Consider the following 18005-nt stretch of genomic DNA (forward strand, 5'->3'; position numbering starts at 1 on the left):
ACTTGTTCAAGATCACATAGATAGAAAGTGATGAAGGAAGGATTTGAATTCAGGTCTTCTGACTACAAAATCAATGTTCTTTTTGTGACAACTGAAGTACTTTTCTAAAAGATTCTCAGGAAGTATAATTCTTCCCTTCCTCCACCCCCACTCCCATTTCTTTCCTCTTGTATGTTTACATCTAGAAATATCATCTGGTTTGCTTAGTTTTCCTTAAAAGTTCTTCTGGTTTCTGAATTGAGAAGTCAGCAGGGGCAGCTAGGTGGCGCAGTGGATAGAGCACCAGCCCTGGATTCAGGAGGACCTGAGTTCAAATCCAGCCTCAGACAGTTGACACTAGCTAAGCTTGCTCCTCACCACCGTCCTGTTCATTTTCCACCCTTTCCTGTTGTCTTATTTGACTGAATTTCTCCCAAGTCGTATATTCTCTTACTAGCTGTGTGACCCTGGGCAAGTCACTTAACCCCAATTGCCTCACCAAAAAAAAAAAAAAAGAAGTCAGCAGAACTGGGCAGAAATAGAAATGCTCCCCTCTGTCCAGGTCTCCTCTACAGGTAGAGGTTGGAATGTTCTCTCTCTCTCTCTCTCTCTCTCTCTCTCTCTTTCTCTCTCTCTCTCTCTCTCTCTCTCTCTCTCTCTCTCTCTCTGTCCCCCACTCTCCCCCTTGCCCTCTTCTGATTCAAGAGCTCCAGGCCCAGTGCTTGGCCTCTGGTAGATATAGTGGGTGGGGACCATTTGGGAAGGCAGTGGCCTGAACACCTTGAGGTCATGCCAAATAGCCTGGATTCCCCCGGGGGTTTCCTGGGTCCTCTTGTCCCCTCCCACCTTTCCCTTCCCCCAACCTGGGAGGGTAAAGACATGACCTAAATAGAATTTAGGCCTTCTGGAAAGGCCTATTGCCAGACTCTCATGCCCACCCCATCCCCCAGTCCTGCTTGGCTGGGAACAGTGAACCATGAGTAATAAAAGGTCAATAATCTCTTTGTATTTTCCTGTATTGATTTGACTCCTTGGGGGGAAGGACGACTTGGGAGAAATTCAGTCAAATAAGACAATGATACACGATAGCAGGAAATGGTGGAAAATGAATAGGATGGTGGTGAGGAGCAAACCCCTCTTCTCACCTTTCCCTTGTCCTTCCAATGGAAATGAGGGGGAGACTTGGGTCAAGCAGTAACTAGGAATTCTGGTACTTAGGGTGTGTGTGTGTGTGTGTGTGTTTCTTTCTTTTTTTTTTTTAATTTTAGCAGGGCAATGGGGGTTAAGTGACTTGCCCAGGGTCACACAGCCAGTAAGTGTCAAGTGTATGAAGCTGGATTTGAACTCAGGTACTCCTGAATCCAGGGCCGGTGCTCCATCCACTGCGCCACCTAGCTGCCCCTAGTGTGTGTTTCTTTTTGAGGGAACAGAAGGAAAGCTCAGGTAGCTTGCTGATTCCTCTCAGCCATCTTTGGCTCCGCCCCTGTTTGTTTTTTATTTTTTTTGTTTTTTGTTTGTTTTTTGCAGGGCGATGGGGATTAAGTGACTTGCCCAGGGTCACACAGCTAGCAAGTGTCAAGTGTCTGAGGCTGAATTTGAACTCAGGTACTCCTGAATCCAGGGCCAGTGCTTTATCCACTGCGCCACCTAGCTGCCCCCTGTGTGTGTGTGTTTCTAAGGAAAGGGAGCAGATCTGGGAAGAGAATTCTGAACACCAGGTCCCCTGAGACTCCCCTTAATGGGGATGACAGTGGCCCCCTGGGCAGTAAGCTAAGGGAACAGCTTCTAGAAAGGGTACCAGGCTCTAGCTGCAACCACCGCGGGAACCGGAGCCGGAGCCGGAGCCGGAGCAGGGGCCAGGGCTCGAATAGGGGCCGCCGCTGCCCTCGTCCCTGTCAGGCACTGCGGGCTGAGAACGAGGGCCGCCATGGGGACCCCCGGAGGCGGAGCGCGCTGAAGCCTGGGGCTCCCCGGGGGGCGCCTACGTCCAGGTGGAAAGCCAGTTTCTAGCCGTGAGGACAGACTTGAAGGGACCGGAGGCGGGTCCTCGCCCGGCCATGGCTCACCTGAGGGAGTTTGCTAACCAGCACTCACGCGTGGACCCCGAGGAGCTCTTCACCAAGCTCGGGAGGATGGGGAAGGGCTCCTTCGGGGAGGTGTACAAGGGCATCGACAACCGCACGGAGGAGGTGGTGGCCATCAAGATCGAGGACATCCAGCAGGAGATCACCGTCCTCAGCCAGTGCGACAGCCCCTACATCACACGCTACTAAGGCTCCTGTCTGAAGAGCACCAAGCTGTGGATTATCATGGAGTATTTGGGAGGCGGATCGGCCTTGGATCTGCGCGATCCTGCGCGAGATTCTCAAGGGTTTGGATGACCTCCATTCGGAGACACAGACAGCAAAGCTGCCAACGTGCTGCTCTCGGAGCAAGGCGACGTGAGGCTGGCCGACTTGGGTGTGGCCGGGCAGCTCACGGACACGCAGATCAAGAGGAACACTTTGCTGGGGACCCCGTTCTGCATGGCGCCAGAGGTCATCAAGCAGTCTGCATACGACTTTAAGGCAGATATTTGGTCCCTGGGAACTACAGTCATCGAGCTGGCCAAAGGAGAGCCTCCCGACTCCGACCTTCAAGCCATGAGAGTTCTGTTCCTGATCCCCCAAAGCAACCCTCCCACCCTGGAGGGGCACCATAGCAAGCCCTTCAAAGAGTTTGTGGAAGCCTGTCTCAATAAGGACCCTCGCTTTAGGCCCGCGGCCAGGGAGCTGCTGAAGCACAAATTCTTCACTCGATGCACCAAGAAGACCTTCCTCATGGAGCTGATCGGCGGATACAAGCGCTGGAAGTCGGAGGGTCGGGGGGAGGATTCCAGCTCTGAGGATTCCGACATCGATGGAGATGCAGAGGATGGTGACCAGGGCCCCATCTGGACGTTCCCCCCCCCAACCATTCGCCCGAGCCCACACAGTAAACTGCACAAAGGCGCGGCCCTGCAGGCCTCGTAGAAGTCTGCAGAGCCCATCAAGCGGCAGCCATGGTCCCAGTGCCTCACCACCCTCGTCCGGCCCGTCTTAGAAGAGCTCAAAGAGAAGCAGACCGGAGGCCACGTGGGAGCAATGGAGGAACTGGAGAATGTGTTCAGCCTCGCTGAGGAGTCTTGCCCTGGCATTTCCGACAGACTGATCGCGCATCTGGTGGAACGGGTGCAGAGGTTCTCGCATAGCAGGAACCACCTGACGTCGGGGCTCGCTGACGAGTGCGGGGAGGGAGGCCGGCCGTGGGCCTTTTCCTGACTTTCTCAGAACTGACCTCAAACCCCTCGTGCTCTGCATTCGGGGACCCTGGGCTCCACGGCTGGCTTTGGACCTTGTCTGGTTGGTGGAGAGCCATTGTCGTCGTCGTCATGGTCATTGTGGTCATTACCGTTCTAATCAAAGCTTGTGAAAGGCTGGGAGGAGGCCCGCCTGTGAGGAGGAGGGGGCGGTCCCGGGCTCCTTCCAGCAGGCTGGCCGTGTACAAGGCCGGAGTGGGGCAGTCAGGGTCACCCGCCTACCCCTCCCCAGCTTGCTGGGCGGATGTCGGGAAAGGTGGGAACCTTTGTCAGGGGCCTCGCACTGAGGCTGGTCGGTGGCCTCTGTGAGGCCCTGCGCCCGCCCTGCGCCCTCCCTCCGCCCGGGTGCTAGACACGGTTCCTGGGCCAAAGTTAGGGAGCATGCAGATGAAGAGGGGTGGGAGCCCTGCTCCCTCCCCGAGGCAGACCAGCTAAGGACGGCTTCCTCTCTCCTCAGCCCCACTCACAGGGTCTCCTGTGGGGCTCGGACCTCGTCTTGTTTGTGATGGTAGTAGATGCCTTTGTCGTGTTCTCCCTGTGCACGCCAGAACCACCCAAAAGGAGGGGTTTGGTGGTGGGAAAGAAAGAAAGAAAGAAAGAAAGAAAGAAAGAAAGAAAGAAAGAAAGAAAGAAAGAAAGAAAGAAAGAAAGAAAGAAAGAAAGAAAGAAGGAAGGAAGGAAGGAAGGAAGGAAGGAAGGAAGGAAGGAAGGAAGGAAGGAAGGAAGGAAGGAAGGAAGGAAAGAAAGAAAGAAAGAAAGAAAGAAAGAAAGAAAGAAAGAAAGAAAGAAAGAAAGAAAGAAAGAGTACCAGAATCATAACATCATAGATTTAGAGACCATTTCATCCAACCCTCTAATTTTTTTTTCAGGGGAATGAGAGTTAAGTGACTTGCCCAGGGTCACACAACTGTCTGAGGCTGGATTTGAACTCAGGTCCTCCTGAATCTAGGGCCAGTGCTTTATCCACTGTGCCACCTAGCTGTTCCCCCTTCTCATTTTATAGAAGGGTAAACTGAAACCTATTCAGGTGAAGGGACATGCTCCGAATCACAGAGATTGCAGGGTCTGAATTTGAACCCAGGTCCTCTGACTTTCAGGTCCACATGCTCTCCAGTGTACCATGAGTAGGGAGCAGGATGGGGCAGGGCAGGGTAAAAGAAAGGCCACCTGAAGTTCAGATGGGTCTTGATCCCACCTCAGCTAGCCCAGGCCAACATCAGGATGGTGTATAAATGAGCGGCTGAAAATGTGTTTATTAAACACCTACTATGCACCAAGTACCATGCTAAGTGCTAGGGATAAAAAGGGAAAAAGTGAGACAGTCCTTTCTCTCAAGAAGCCCAAATTCTAATTTGGGGAGAGAGCACGTACAAGAGAGTTGTTGAACTCTAACAGGCTTTTATTTCCTAATCTGTAAAATGAAGAGCAGCTAGGTGGTACCATATTGGATAGGGCACCGGGCCTGAAGTCAGAAAGATTCATGGTGCAGAGTTCAAATCCAGCTTCAGACACTGACTGACTAGCCCTGTGACCCTGGGCAAGGCAGTAACCAGTCCTAGCCTATAAAATGGATGTAACAATAATACCTACCTCACTGCAGGGTTGTAGGGAGCCAAATAGATTATATGTGCAGAGTACTTGGCAAACCTTAAAGCACTTAAGCCATATGGATGGTAGCTTTCATAAATATCATCATTATTAGTTCCGATCATCCCTGATCCCAAGAGAATAGAGACAATGAGGCCAAAGGGAAAGAGAGAGTGAAGCAGAGTGAAAGAGAGAGAAAGGAATGGAATGTTTATTAAGCACCTATTAGGTGCCAGGCATTGTGCTAAGTACAGGGGGCATTAGACAGATAGTTGTCAGGGATTATCCTAGATAGGTAAAGCAGACATTTATTAAGCAATTACTGTGTGCCAGGCATTGTGCTATGTACTGGGCGTGAAAGAGAGAGAGAGAGAGAGAGAGAGAGAGAGAGAGAGAGAGAGAGAGAGAGAGAGAGAGAGAGAGAGAGGAAAGAGAGAAAAAGAAAGAGAGAGGAGAGAGAAAGGGAAAACATGAGAACATTTATTAGGTACTTATTGTATGTCCCAGGTACATTTCTAAATGCTAGGAGACGAGAGGAGAGGAGAGGAGAGGAGAGGAGAGGAGAGGAGAGGAGAGGAGAGGAGAGGAGAGGAGAGGAGAGGAGAGGAGAGGAGAGGAGAGGAGAGGAGAGGAGAGGAGAGGAGAGGAGAGGAGAGGAGAGGAGAGGAGAGGAGAGGAGAGGAGAGGAGAGGAGAGGAGAGGAGAGGAGAGGAGAGGAGAGGAGAGGAGCCTCCCTTGAGTCCCAAGTGCTGCTATGCCTCTCTAAATCCACTTAAGCTGGCCCTGGGAGGAGAGTCAATCTTCAGCCTATCCTCAAAGTCTTTCCACATTGGTAGGACCTAGCTTCCCTGGGCTTGTCACCTTGACACCCTGAGGAAGGCCAAGGAGCAGGGGCTAAGAGTAGCCTATACAAAACCAGCTTTCTAAAGACTTACTACCATCATTACAACCCATTGGCTACAGTAGAGAAGAGAAGCATTAGGAAGGCTCTTTTAAGAATGGCTATTCAAGAAATAATGAAGATAGACAGGATAAAGGCCCTGAACTCTGTCTTGTTTGCTGTGGAAAGAGCCCAGGCCTTGAAAACCAGAGACCTGGGTTCAACTTTGTAAGGGGCTAAAATTCTAGCTAGTCTGTCTAAAATATCTAATGAGTGGTCGCCAGTAAATTATAAGCTTTAGCAAGAGTTTAGACTTTTAAACATTTATTAAGGAGAATAAGAATTTGGTGAAGAGAGAAAGGCTTAGATTCATCTATCTATCTTGGGAGCTACAGTTCTCCTGCTCCACTCTCCATGAGAGTCCTGGCGAAAAAGAGCAAGAGAGCCAGCCTCGCCCCTTCTTCCTCCCACAAGCAAACGTCACTTCCTGAAGCCAAAGAAAAGCCACATGTCTTGCCCTCAGGCGCCTTCTTCTCATGGCGGAGCTTTCCTACAGTAAGTCTCCAGCAGGTGGCATCATTCCAATCATTACACAGTCCCCTCTTTGTTTCTTCAAGAAACACAGGGTGTTTCCTTGATGAAACAGTCAAAAATAACAGAATATAATCCCTTATGCTAACAAACAATATGTTTATAACAATATAGGAAAAGGAGAAAGAGGAAATTTTGTCCAGAGGGGCGGCCTTCCTCCCACAAGCAAATGTCATTTCCTGACGCCAAAGAAAAGCCACATGTCTTGCCCTCAGGTGCCTTCTCCTCACGGCTGAGCTTTCCTACAGTAAGTCTCCAGCAGGTGGCGTCATTCCAATCGTTACAACTTGCAGCCCCACAGCTCCCTCAGCCTCAGTTTCCTCAAGAGTCAAAGGGTGATTGTAAAACCTATTCTTCCTCTCAGGAAGGTCAAGTGACAAAGTATACAAAAATGATTTGAAAACTGCAAAATACTAGATGTGTTTTTCAGTGTGGCACAATGGAAAGAATCTGGTTCTGTCAGGCGACTGTGTTCAGTCATTTCAGTCGTGTCCAACTCTCTGTGACCCCTTTTGGGGTTTTCCTGGGAAAGACACTAGAGTGGTTTGCCATTTCCTTCTCCAGCTCATTTGATAGATGAGGAAACTGAGGCAAACAGAGTTAAGTGACTTGCCCAAGGTCACACAACTAGGAAGTGCCTGAGGCCAGATTTGAACTCCTATCTTCCTGACTCCAGGCCCAGGGTTCCATCCACTGCACCACCTCTTTCACTTACTAACCTGTAAGACAGATCACTTCTCCTTTCTGGGCCTAGGTTTTCTCATCTCCAAAATAAAGGGGTTAGACTTGATGCCTTCTGAGGTCTTTTCCAGCTCTAAATCTATGACTCCAGGAATCAAATATGTCATTATTTTTTAAAGCAATCAGCTCTGGAGCAGCTAGGTGGCACAGTGGATAGAGCACCAGCCCTGGAGTCAGGAGGACCTGAGTTCAAATCCGGCCTCAGACACTTAACACTTACTAGCTGTGTGACCCTGGGCAAGTCACTTAACCCCAATTGCCTCACACACAAAAAAATAAAAATTAAAGCAATAAGCTACTTATTAACTGTGGTAAACAAGAGTTCTATTTCCTTTTAAACCATTAACCTAGTAGAGACTAGTAGGGTTTCCAGGGTGATCAGGTCATCATCATCATCGTCGTCATCAGTTTAGGACGGAAACTTGACCTTGCGATTTCTTTGATACAGGGGATTCCTAGGTGAGGAAAGCTTCCTCCAACAATACGGGTTGACACCTTCTTTAACTCACAACTTTAGAGAGTTGCCTAGAACCCTGAGAGGTTAAAGAGATTTGTCCAGGCTCAAACAGTCAGTATATGTCAGAAGGAAGTCTTTAGCTCAAGTCTTCCATGCTTGGAGATGAGTACGTTACGCTGCCTCTCCTCATTACTTAGGATTTTCAGCTTTGCAAAGCATTTTACAGACATTGTCTCATTTGAGGCTTGACATAATCCTGTAAAGTACATATGTCAGGTATTATTATCTCCCACTTTATAAATAAAGAAATGGATTCTTATAAGGGTAATGTGGGTAACCCACTAATGTGTCAGAGGCGGGATATTGGCCACACCCATCCAAGAGCTTGGTACCAGCAACACTTCCTAGTTCCTGGGTCAGTGAACACAGGGGTATTCTCCACAAGGCGGCTGTCTACAGCAGGGAGTCTCTGTGGATGGGTTGTCCCCTTGTTCTGGCTTTAATAAATACGTTTTCTGTAGGTGTTACAAACCCTCCAAGATAGTGAACGTCCCTTGAAAAATTCCCTCTTTGGAAACTTCCTCATGTGATTCATTCAGACTTCTAGGTCCCAGCTCAGCATTCATCTGGTCCTGTTTTCCTTAGAAGCAGATCTTCCTGTTAAGGCACTCTTAGGGATTCATGGGTGATTCTGATTTTTTGGAGGCTTTTCCTAACAGTCTAGAAATCTGCCTCCTCGGCCCTTTGGACTTGTCGCTCCTGGTTCTGTCCCCTGGGGCCAAGCAGAACAAAGACAAGCCCTCTCCCAGCATGCCCCTCAAACACGAGAAGACAACTGTTGTATGCCATCCCTGCCTCCTCCCCCCTCCCCCCACCCTGGCTTCTCTTCCTCAGGTTAAGCATCCTTCGTTCTTTCATCTCTGAGGACTTATCTGTGGTCCTAGAGCTCACAGGTGTCAGAAAGAAGACTCTAGTTCAGGCCTCTCCTGATGCCAGGCCTGGCGCTGCCCTTTGCCATCCCATATATTCTCTATAAGAGTAGGTGGGTTGGGGCAGCTAGGTGGCACAGTGGATAGAGCACCAGCCCTGGAGTCAGGAGGACCTGAATTCAAATCCGGCCTCAGACACTTGATACTTACTAGCTGTGTGACCCTGGGCAAGTCACTTAACCTCAATTGCCTCACACACACACACACAAAAAGAGTAGGTGGGTCCCTATGAGCATATCTATTACTGTATGATTAGGGACAGCTAGGGGGCACCATAGTGGATAGAGTGCTCTTCCTGAAGTCAGGAAGCCTCATCTTCCTGAGTTCAAGTCTGGCTTCAGACCCTTGCTAGCTATGTGACCTTAGGCAAGTCATTTCACCCTGTTTGCCTCAGTTTCCTCATCTGTAAAATGAGCTGGAGAAGTATCTTTGCCAAGAAAACATCAAATGGGATCATGAAGAGACAGACGTGACTGAAACAATGCAACAATAAACATGATGAGGACTAGACTTAGGAAAGGAAAGGGGAGGGTTAATCTGGGACAGGGGCAAAAGGCTTGGACCAAGTTGAGGGGTGGGGGTGTGAGAAATGTCCGTGTGGCTCTCTGTCTCCGGGCATAGCTCTGGTTACTATGTTATCCTATCTGTGGAGGAGAGCTCTATTCGAGAAGCTAATCGTGAAAGGGCCAGGCAGGCTGGGCGCCGCCATTGGATGGACAGGGTCCAATGTACAGTAAAGAGCAGATAAGCAGGAGTTTGCTGGGGCCTTGGCACGGCCTCTGGTGTCGTTTACACAAGGCTTGGTTATTCTGCTGTAATCTCTACCCGCCGTCCCTGGCACAGGCTGCCCTGGCTGGGTGGGGAGGGTGCCCTGCCTCCTTCCTACCATGTTTTGGATTGAGGACAGATACACATACACACACAGAGTCCAACTGAGCCCCTGCAGAGTCTTCTGGGTGGGAGGAGAGCTAGAATTTCATCCCCGCTGGGCTGATTCTGGGTCCCGAGGATGGACGGAGGCCTTTCCTTTTTATCCCAAAGGATCGTGAAGAACCCAGTCGACAACCCCTGAGAGCTCTGGGGGCACCCAGAAGGAGAGAGTATGGTGTGGTGGGAAACAGGGACTGTCCAGGAGGCAGGAACAGGCCTGGGTCACAGTCCCCTCCCCTGATGCTTGCTTAGCTGCGTGACCACAGGCTCCTTTGATCTCCTGAGCCTCAGTTTCCTCATATGTAATAATACCTGCAGGGCTCACCTGACTGAGAGGGGAGCCTCTGGTGGGAGAACTTACATAAAGCACTTTGTAAACCTTGAAGTACTCTGTAAATGTCAGGGATTGTTATTACCCAGGATTTCAGGACACCAGGCATGGTGCCCAAAGGCTCGGGCTACAACTGTTTCTTTTTTACCCTAGAAAAACATGATCAAGTTACTTCCCCATTCTGCCTTCCCCTCCCCATCCTTCTCTCTCCTCAACCTCCCGTTTGCCCCAGACCTGCAGGTCTCAATGCTCTGGAAGAGGTTTGGTGGGTTTCATTTCTACCTTTCCCAGGGTTTTAAAGGGGGGTGGGGGTGAGGAGGGTATGACTGTCTGCGAAGGATGGTGGGAAAATATAGACATAACTAGGGTGGGATGACTGAGGCTTTGCCTCAAGGTGCCCAAATTTAATGTGTGTCTCCTTTCAATGGCAGAAACTATCCTAGTGACTCCAATAGTAGAGGCTGAATGGGCTTATTGGTGCTATCCCAGGGAGTTCATTGATCATTAGCTTTCATTGAGTACTGTAATATTTGCAAAATTATCTACAAGTAATATCTCATTACCCCCCCTCACAACAATCCTGAGATAATATTACCTCCCCCTCCATTTTATAGTTGAGGAAACTGAGTCAGACAGAGGGGGAGTGACTTGCCCAGGGTTGCATAGTTAGTAAACATCTGAAGTCAAATTTGAACTTAGGTCTTCCTGACTCCAGGTCCAGGGCTTTATCCACTGAGCCACATGGCTGCCTCATCACCTCTGATGGACCCAAGTAATAAGTTGCTTATTCCTTGGTATAGGGCTTCACTTACTATAGTAACTGACTTCTCTGGCCTAACTGAACCTGTCTGCATTATTTTCTTTCAAGAATGCCACAGTATTCTGAACTAGAATCCACGCCCTTGATTATCTCTGAAAGGCATTGCACTATAGTAGAGCCATGGACTTGCAGTCAGCAGAAACCTGGGTTCAAATCTTACCACAGACACTAGCTGAGTACTTAACTGCTCAGTCTTAGTTTCCACATCTGTAAATCGGGGATAATAACACACTAACTACTCCATAGAGCAGCTAGGTGGCACAGTGGAGAGAAAGCCAGGCCTGGAGTCTGGAAGACTCAACTTCCTGAGTTCAAATCCAGCCTCAGACACTTACTGGCTGTGTGACTGTGGGCATGTCACTTAACCCTGTTTGCCTCAGTTTTCTCATCTGTAACATGAGCAGGAGAAAGAAATGGCAAACCATTCCAGGATTTCTACCAAGAAAACATCAAACCTGGCCTCATACACTTACTAGATGTGTGACTCTGTTTACCAGTTTCCTCATCTATAAAATGAACTTGGAGAAGGAAATGGCAAAAAGACTCCAATATAACTGCCAAGAAAACCCCAAATGAAGAGTCAGATACGACTGCATACCACCACCATACCATAGTAACTACTGTAGAGGAGGTGAAATCGGTCTACAGGGACCACCCCAGGGAATTTGTCCTTAGTGAGCCCAATTGCTGGGTTGCATGGTCTATGAGATGACCCCCATTGGCCAGTTTAAATGCTGCTACAGTACTAGAGTAACCAACACCCCTTCCTGCTTCAGTGAATTTGTCTGGATTATTTCTTATATCCTTTTCACCTTAAAAAAAAATCTGTTGGGGCAGCTAGGTGGCAGAGTGGATAAAGCACTGGCCCTGGATTCAGGAGGACCTGAGTTCAAATCTGGCCTCAGACACTTGACACTTACTAGCTGTGTGACCCTGAGTAAGTCACTTAACCCTCATTGCCCCACCCTCCCCCCAAAAAATCTGCGCACATCAGACCACCAAAAAGCTGAAATTAATTCAAATGCTCCTTCCAACTTATGTGACTTTGAACTATTGCTTTCCCTTCCCTCTGGCCTCCGTTTCCTTAGATAGGCAGCCAGGATAGGGGAGGGTCTTGGGTTCTTTTCCTAGAAGATGACTTAGAAGAGTTGGGCATGGTGTGTGTGATCCAGATCTGAGGCTTGGCTGGGCATAATCAGCCGTATGACAAGGGGGCTGGGGATTTAAGAGAGTAGAGATGAATTTTGATTCACCAAAGAGTCAAGAAGGGGAAAAGAAGCAAGAGTGACCAGTGCAGGGGAGATGATCTGGGAGAGGACTGAGGGGTCAAGGGGTCGGAGGTCATAGTGAGAATGAGGAGTAGGCTGAAGACTGAGAAGGGCCCATCAGACTTGGATGGCTAGCCAGCGGGTAATGACATGATCCAATGATTCCTTCCTCCATACGCTTCCCCATGGAGCCAACACGCATATGCCCAAATCTATGGAATTGTCCCAGTCCAACAGGGCTCTCTTGATCCCCTGTGATACATAATCTAGGGTTGACATGATTTCCATCCTTGTGGCCCCAACCACAGGGCTGGAAGAACTATTTCAAGATCTCCTCCCCCTCCACAATGTTTCCCTCCCCAGGGGCACAGCAGGCACACCTCTGGGAGCAGGCCGCCGGCTTTCCCTGTCTGGGCCCAGAATTCAGACTTACATCCCCTAGGATCCACAATGCCAAATGACTTATTTCCAGAGCCCCACACGATGGGAAGAACCACAGACATGCTGTTTATAGAACTGCACATTTTGCTCAGACCCAGGCTTCTTCCTCTTTTGCAAAACGAGATGCTAGGAGACCTCCTACTTCTTGGCAGAGAGGTGATGGAAAAGAGGTGCAGAATGAGACATACGGTTTCAGACATGACCAATATTTTGGTTTGTCTTGGTCTCTTCCATTTGGTACAAAGGAGGGCCTCTCTTGGGAGGGGGAGGGAGAGGAGTCAGTGGGAATTGTGGGAAATGATAGGGGAGAAAGAAAAGAGCAGAAATAAAACTTAAAGAAGCACGTAGGGGCAGCTAGGTAGTGCAGTGGATAAAGCACCGGCCCTGGATTCAGAAGGACCTGAGTTCAAATCCAGCCTCAGACACTTGACACTAGCTGTATGACCCTGGGCAAGTCACTTAACCCCAATTGCCTCACAAAAAAAGAAAAAGAAAAAAAGAAACAAAAAGAAAAATAGATACAATAACAAAAAGAAATTAAGAAGGGGCATTAATAGGATAATTTTGTTAGTACCTCATTAAATTTAATACATGCTTTAAAAAACAAATCGCATACCAGAAATTCCTGGTTTCGTATACAATCTTCTCTTTTGTTCCTTGTGCATTAGAAAATGTATGTTTGATTATCTCTAAGTTTGTAATAAAAAGAAAATAATTATAAAGGCTCCTCATCAAAGTACAGTCCCATCCTTCCCCAGGCAGAGAGAATGACCCTCACTACAAGGCCATGGGCTTCATTCATGAAGACTCAAAGACAGCTTCATCCTGAGGAATCACAGCTTCAGGATGGAAAACTCCTTCCCTAGAATTAAAATGTCAGGGTTTGAATGGTCCTGAAATCTTGGTGGTTAAGAGTAAGGAGTACAGGGGCAGCTAGATGGCGCAGTGGATAGAGCACCGGCCCTGGATTCAGGAGTACCTGAGTTCAAATCTGGCCTCAGACACTTAACACTTACTAGCTGTGTGACCCTGGGCAAGTCGCTTAACCCCAATTGCCCCGCAAAAAAAAAAAAAAAAAAGAGTAAGGAGTATAAAAGCAAGAGAGAGAGATAGGGGGGCAGCTAGGTGGCACAGTGGATAAAGCACTGGCCCTGGATTCAGGAAGACCTGAGTTCAAATGCAACCTCAGACACTTAATACTTACTAGCTGTGTGACCCTGGGCAAGTCACTTAACCCTCATTGCTCCGCCAAAACAAACAAACGAGGTGGCAGGGGGAGGGGGGGGAAGGAAGGGACAGAACCTAAGAGATAGGCAGAGGTCCAGAGACAAACAGGTATGGGAGGAGAGAGACAGAGGGTGAGAGAGAGAGAGAGAGAGAAAGAGAGAAATAGAGAGAGAGAGAGAACTATTATTTATCTAATGGCATAGCAGAGAGAAAGCCTTAGAATCCAAGGATCTGAATTCAGATCTCAGCTTGGACATGTATTGACATGCTCTTGAGCAAGTCATTCACTTTTCTAAGTTCCAGTTTAATTAATTAAGGAAGTTGATGTCAACGATCAATCAATTACTCCCATCCCACTAAGAGTAATTAACAAGATGTTCTCTACCCTGATAACTTTATCAGGTGAAAATACTTCCATCAAATCAACCAATCTAAAGAATTAAGCCAGGTCCTAATACGTTAGAAGAATCAAAATGCTTCTAGCCATTAGATTAAACGAAATGACACTATGTACAAAGTATATTGGAATTGGTTGAAAACTTGCTCATACTCTGGGGTGCTTGGATAGAAATCGCAAACTAATTCAAATCCAGCATTCCAGGAGCACGGCCAACCTAGTGGCAGAAGCAGTCTTTATCAAATTCCTGAGAAGGAATTGTTAGACCTGAGGATGACGTGAACTTAAAAGGTTGGCAGATTTGGGACTCTTCATGATCTTCCTAGCAGTGTTCTTAGAATAGCAGTAGCTGTCAACAGCATCTGTTTTAGAAGCCATAGGCACACTATGGAAAAACAGCTCTGGGACCCTTCAAGGATCCAAGGTGAAAATTAAACTAAAGCCTAGGGGAAGGTCACCAAAGAGGGGGAGAAAAGCACTTCCACCAAACAGAAGCTGTGTCATCTCTTTGGGACTTTCCCCTAGATTCTATGTACTTATAGGAAAGTGTGCCCCTAGCTGGGGGAGATGCTTTAGTATCCACTGTTCTTACTATACTATCTTTTTTTTTTTTTTTTGATGAGGCAGTTGGGGTTAAGTGACTTGCCAGGGTCACACAGCTAGTAAGTGTTAAGTGTCTGAGGCCGGATTTGAACTCAGGTACTCCTGAATCCAGGGCTGGTGCTCTATCCACTGGGCCATCTAGCTGCCCCTTACTATACTATCTTAGTAAATATCAGGTTTTTACAGTTAATTAACTTTGTTTCACTAATTGACATCAATAGGTAATGAGAGGACATACTGGTGGGGGCTCATGAGTTGTTAGTGCTAGATATTAGAGAAAAACTTCAACTCCTCAAGATTGTCCCTAGAAATCTAAGGGGAAAAGCAGCTGCAATCTGGGGGCCCAACCTGCTAGTCTGAGTGTTAGTTGGAGAGTGAGCCCCAGAACATAAACTACATGTTAGGGCTCATCTGGGAATTGACACTATGTATAAAATGGGGATGATCATTCTCCCACTTACCCAACAGGGTCCCTGTGAAGCCCAGTACTCCACAGACCTTAAGACACTATAGAAATGTAACTTGTTATTAAAGACCCTGCCTGGGGAAGCCTGAATTAGATTGGAAATGCCTTCAGTCCCTGATTCTTGGTTCTAAAACAAGAGATCCAAAGAGAGTGTTAGTATGAGGCAGCATTTAATACAAAATATATTGTCCCCCCTTTGGTTTTTGAAGCAACTTCCATAACTTTTCTCTTTGCTTGCTTGTTCTTTCTTTTCTTTTTTTGTTTGTGAGGCAATAGGGGTTAAGTGACTTGCCCAGGGTCATACAGCTAGGAAGTGTCATGGGTCTGAGACCAAATTTGAACTCAGGTCCTCCTGAATCCAGGGCCGCTGTCTTATCCACTGCTCCACCTAGCTGCCCCTTGCTTACTTGTTTATAACTACGGTTATCCCTTCTACATGGAGACTTTACCCATCTTGGTTTGGATATATCATGGGTTGGCATAAGAAATTAAATGGGAATTCTAGGGGAGTTTTGCGAAAGCTGCAGATGACACCGAAAAAGTTTAGAAACCCAGAAATGCATAAAATATATGTATAGTATTGTATAGGATCAACATATTTTATCTTTTAATACCATAATGATTCAGACTTCTTCTCTGGTATGAAGGGAGGGCCAAAAAATTTTAGGGGACATTTCCAGATTGTGGGGGTGACATGCCCCTAATCCCCCTTAATGTAGAAAGGATAACTTTTAAATTATTAAACATATTTTATTAAATATATTTTTATATTTTAAATATTGAATATGTTTTGATATTTTAAAATATTTTCTATATTAAACCTATTTTAAATATTAAACACATGTATTTACAAATAGATTGTAAAATATTTAAAATATTAAACATTTTTTATATTTTTGTAATTTTATAATAAAATTTTAAAATATTTTAAATATTTTAAGCATAAAGAAGTACAAACATTCCAATATGCAAAGAAGAAGAGCAAAGGATATTGTATATGAAACTATAAACTTCTCTTGGGTCCAGTTTGGTTTTTTTAAGTATATATTCAGTTTCATGTGGTAGGAACAGAATCACCCTGCTTACCTGTCTATTTTTTCCCCCTCTTTTGAAGCAAGTGTCTTGGGCTGATGTGATTCTATTTGAAGTAAAGCTCTGGCTCCTTTGTACTCCTAAAGTATACCTTCTCTAATGATAAGGAGAGGGCACAAAATCATGGGCTGTCGGAACTGAGAGGAACTCAGAGATCGCTTAATTCAGGCTCCTCATTTGACGGAGAAGGAAATTACAGTGTTCTGGGGTGAGGTGTCCTGCCTTGGTGGCAGAACTGAGGCCAGGAATAGCTTTGAATCATGGACCGTCCCAATCTCTGAAGAATCTGAAGGGTGGGTAACCCAGAGGACAACAGTGAGGAAGTCATCAAGAAAGACTGAATGGATTTGGGGATTAGACTGCAGTCTAATTTAAGGTGTCTACTAGACAGCTTAGCCTGATGGATGGAGAGCCTTCCTTTGAGAAGGAAGATCTGGGTTCAGACTCTGCCCCTGTCATAGACTTGCTGTGTGACTTCTTAGAGCCCTGGGCAGTTCTCTAAAACTAAGTCACAATCAGCAAGCTGCCGAGTGGCATCTAATTTGATGGAAGGGTTTTCCACACTGGGATTCTCCTAACCTAGTGAAATCACAGGTCTGGATAATCTTCCCCCTCCCCAACTTGCCCAATAAAGCTTTACGAAGCACTTTCTTCACAGTAACCCTGTGATAGAGGCTAGAGAGGTAGTAAAATCCTCATTTTACCAATGAGCCCATTGAGACTCTGGAAGGGGGACAGGATCTGTCCAGGGTCACACAGCTGGGAAGGGTCAGAGTCAGAATTCACAGATCCGGTGTTGAAAGAGACTTTGAGGCCATCCAATCCAGCTCCCCCATTTTACAGAGAGGAGAAACTGAGGACTAAGGAGCGATTTGCCCAAGCTCACAGCTGTAGTAGTTGTAAAAGGTGAGATTAGGACCCAACTTCATTGTCTCTAGACCCAGTATTCTTTCCAGGACTCTCCTAATACTAAGTACAGCATTCTTTTCACTCATTCTACCCCCCTAGCCCCCCAGAAATATACTGAGGGACAAGAGGAAACCAGCCTAGGGCATTGACTATTTCTTTTTTTATTGAATAGAATTTTATTTTCCAAAATACATGTAAAAACACATTTTAACATCAATTTTTTAAAACTTTGTGTTCCAACTTCTCTTCCTCCTCCATTCCTACCCCCCACCCACTAGAATTCAAGCATTTCAAAATAAGTTATACATGAGTAGTCATGGAAAATATTCCCACATTAGCTAGATTGTGAGAGAAAACAATCAAAAAGACCCAAAACTTCAGATTGAGGAATTGTCAAAGAGAAGAAAAAAAAATGGGGAAAAAATGTGTTTCCATCTGTTTTCAGATACTATCAGTTCTTTCTCTGTAGATGGGTTGCCATTTTCATAAGTCCTTCAGGGTTATATTGGATCATTGCCTTGCTGAAAATAACCACATGCTTCCCAGTAGATCATCTTACACTATTGCTGTTATTTTGTATACAGTACATTTCACTCTGCTTCAGTTCATGTAGGTCTTTCCAGGTTTTTCTGATAATATCCTGTTCATCATAACCTGTATATAGTACCTTAAACTTTACAGAGAATTTTCTTCATAATAGCCCAGCAAAGTAGGTACCATACGTTTTGCCATTATAATCAATCATCATAACTATTTCCCTTCATCCTATTCCCTTCCCGTGATATTTACTCTATTTTCTATCTTCTTTAAATTCCCATTATTTATTTGTTTATCTATTTGCTTGTTCATTTAATTATCTATTTATTTGCTTGTCTATTCATTAATTCATCCACTTATTTAGCTATCTAAATTGGTTTGTTGATTCGTTTATCATAAATGAATCCATTTACGTCTGTCATC

General features: G+C 46.4%; 1 pseudogene; it reads left to right on the forward strand.

The window, feature by feature from the left end:
- Positions 1-1837: 1837 nt before the first annotated feature.
- LOC122744576 lies at positions 1838-3278 on the forward strand (annotated as a pseudogene).
- The last annotated feature ends 14727 nt before the right edge of the window (positions 3279-18005 follow it).

The sequence above is a fragment of the Dromiciops gliroides genome, chromosome 1 (genome assembly GCF_019393635.1).
Source record: "Dromiciops gliroides isolate mDroGli1 chromosome 1, mDroGli1.pri, whole genome shotgun sequence".
Taxonomy (NCBI): domain Eukaryota; kingdom Metazoa; phylum Chordata; class Mammalia; order Microbiotheria; family Microbiotheriidae; genus Dromiciops; species Dromiciops gliroides.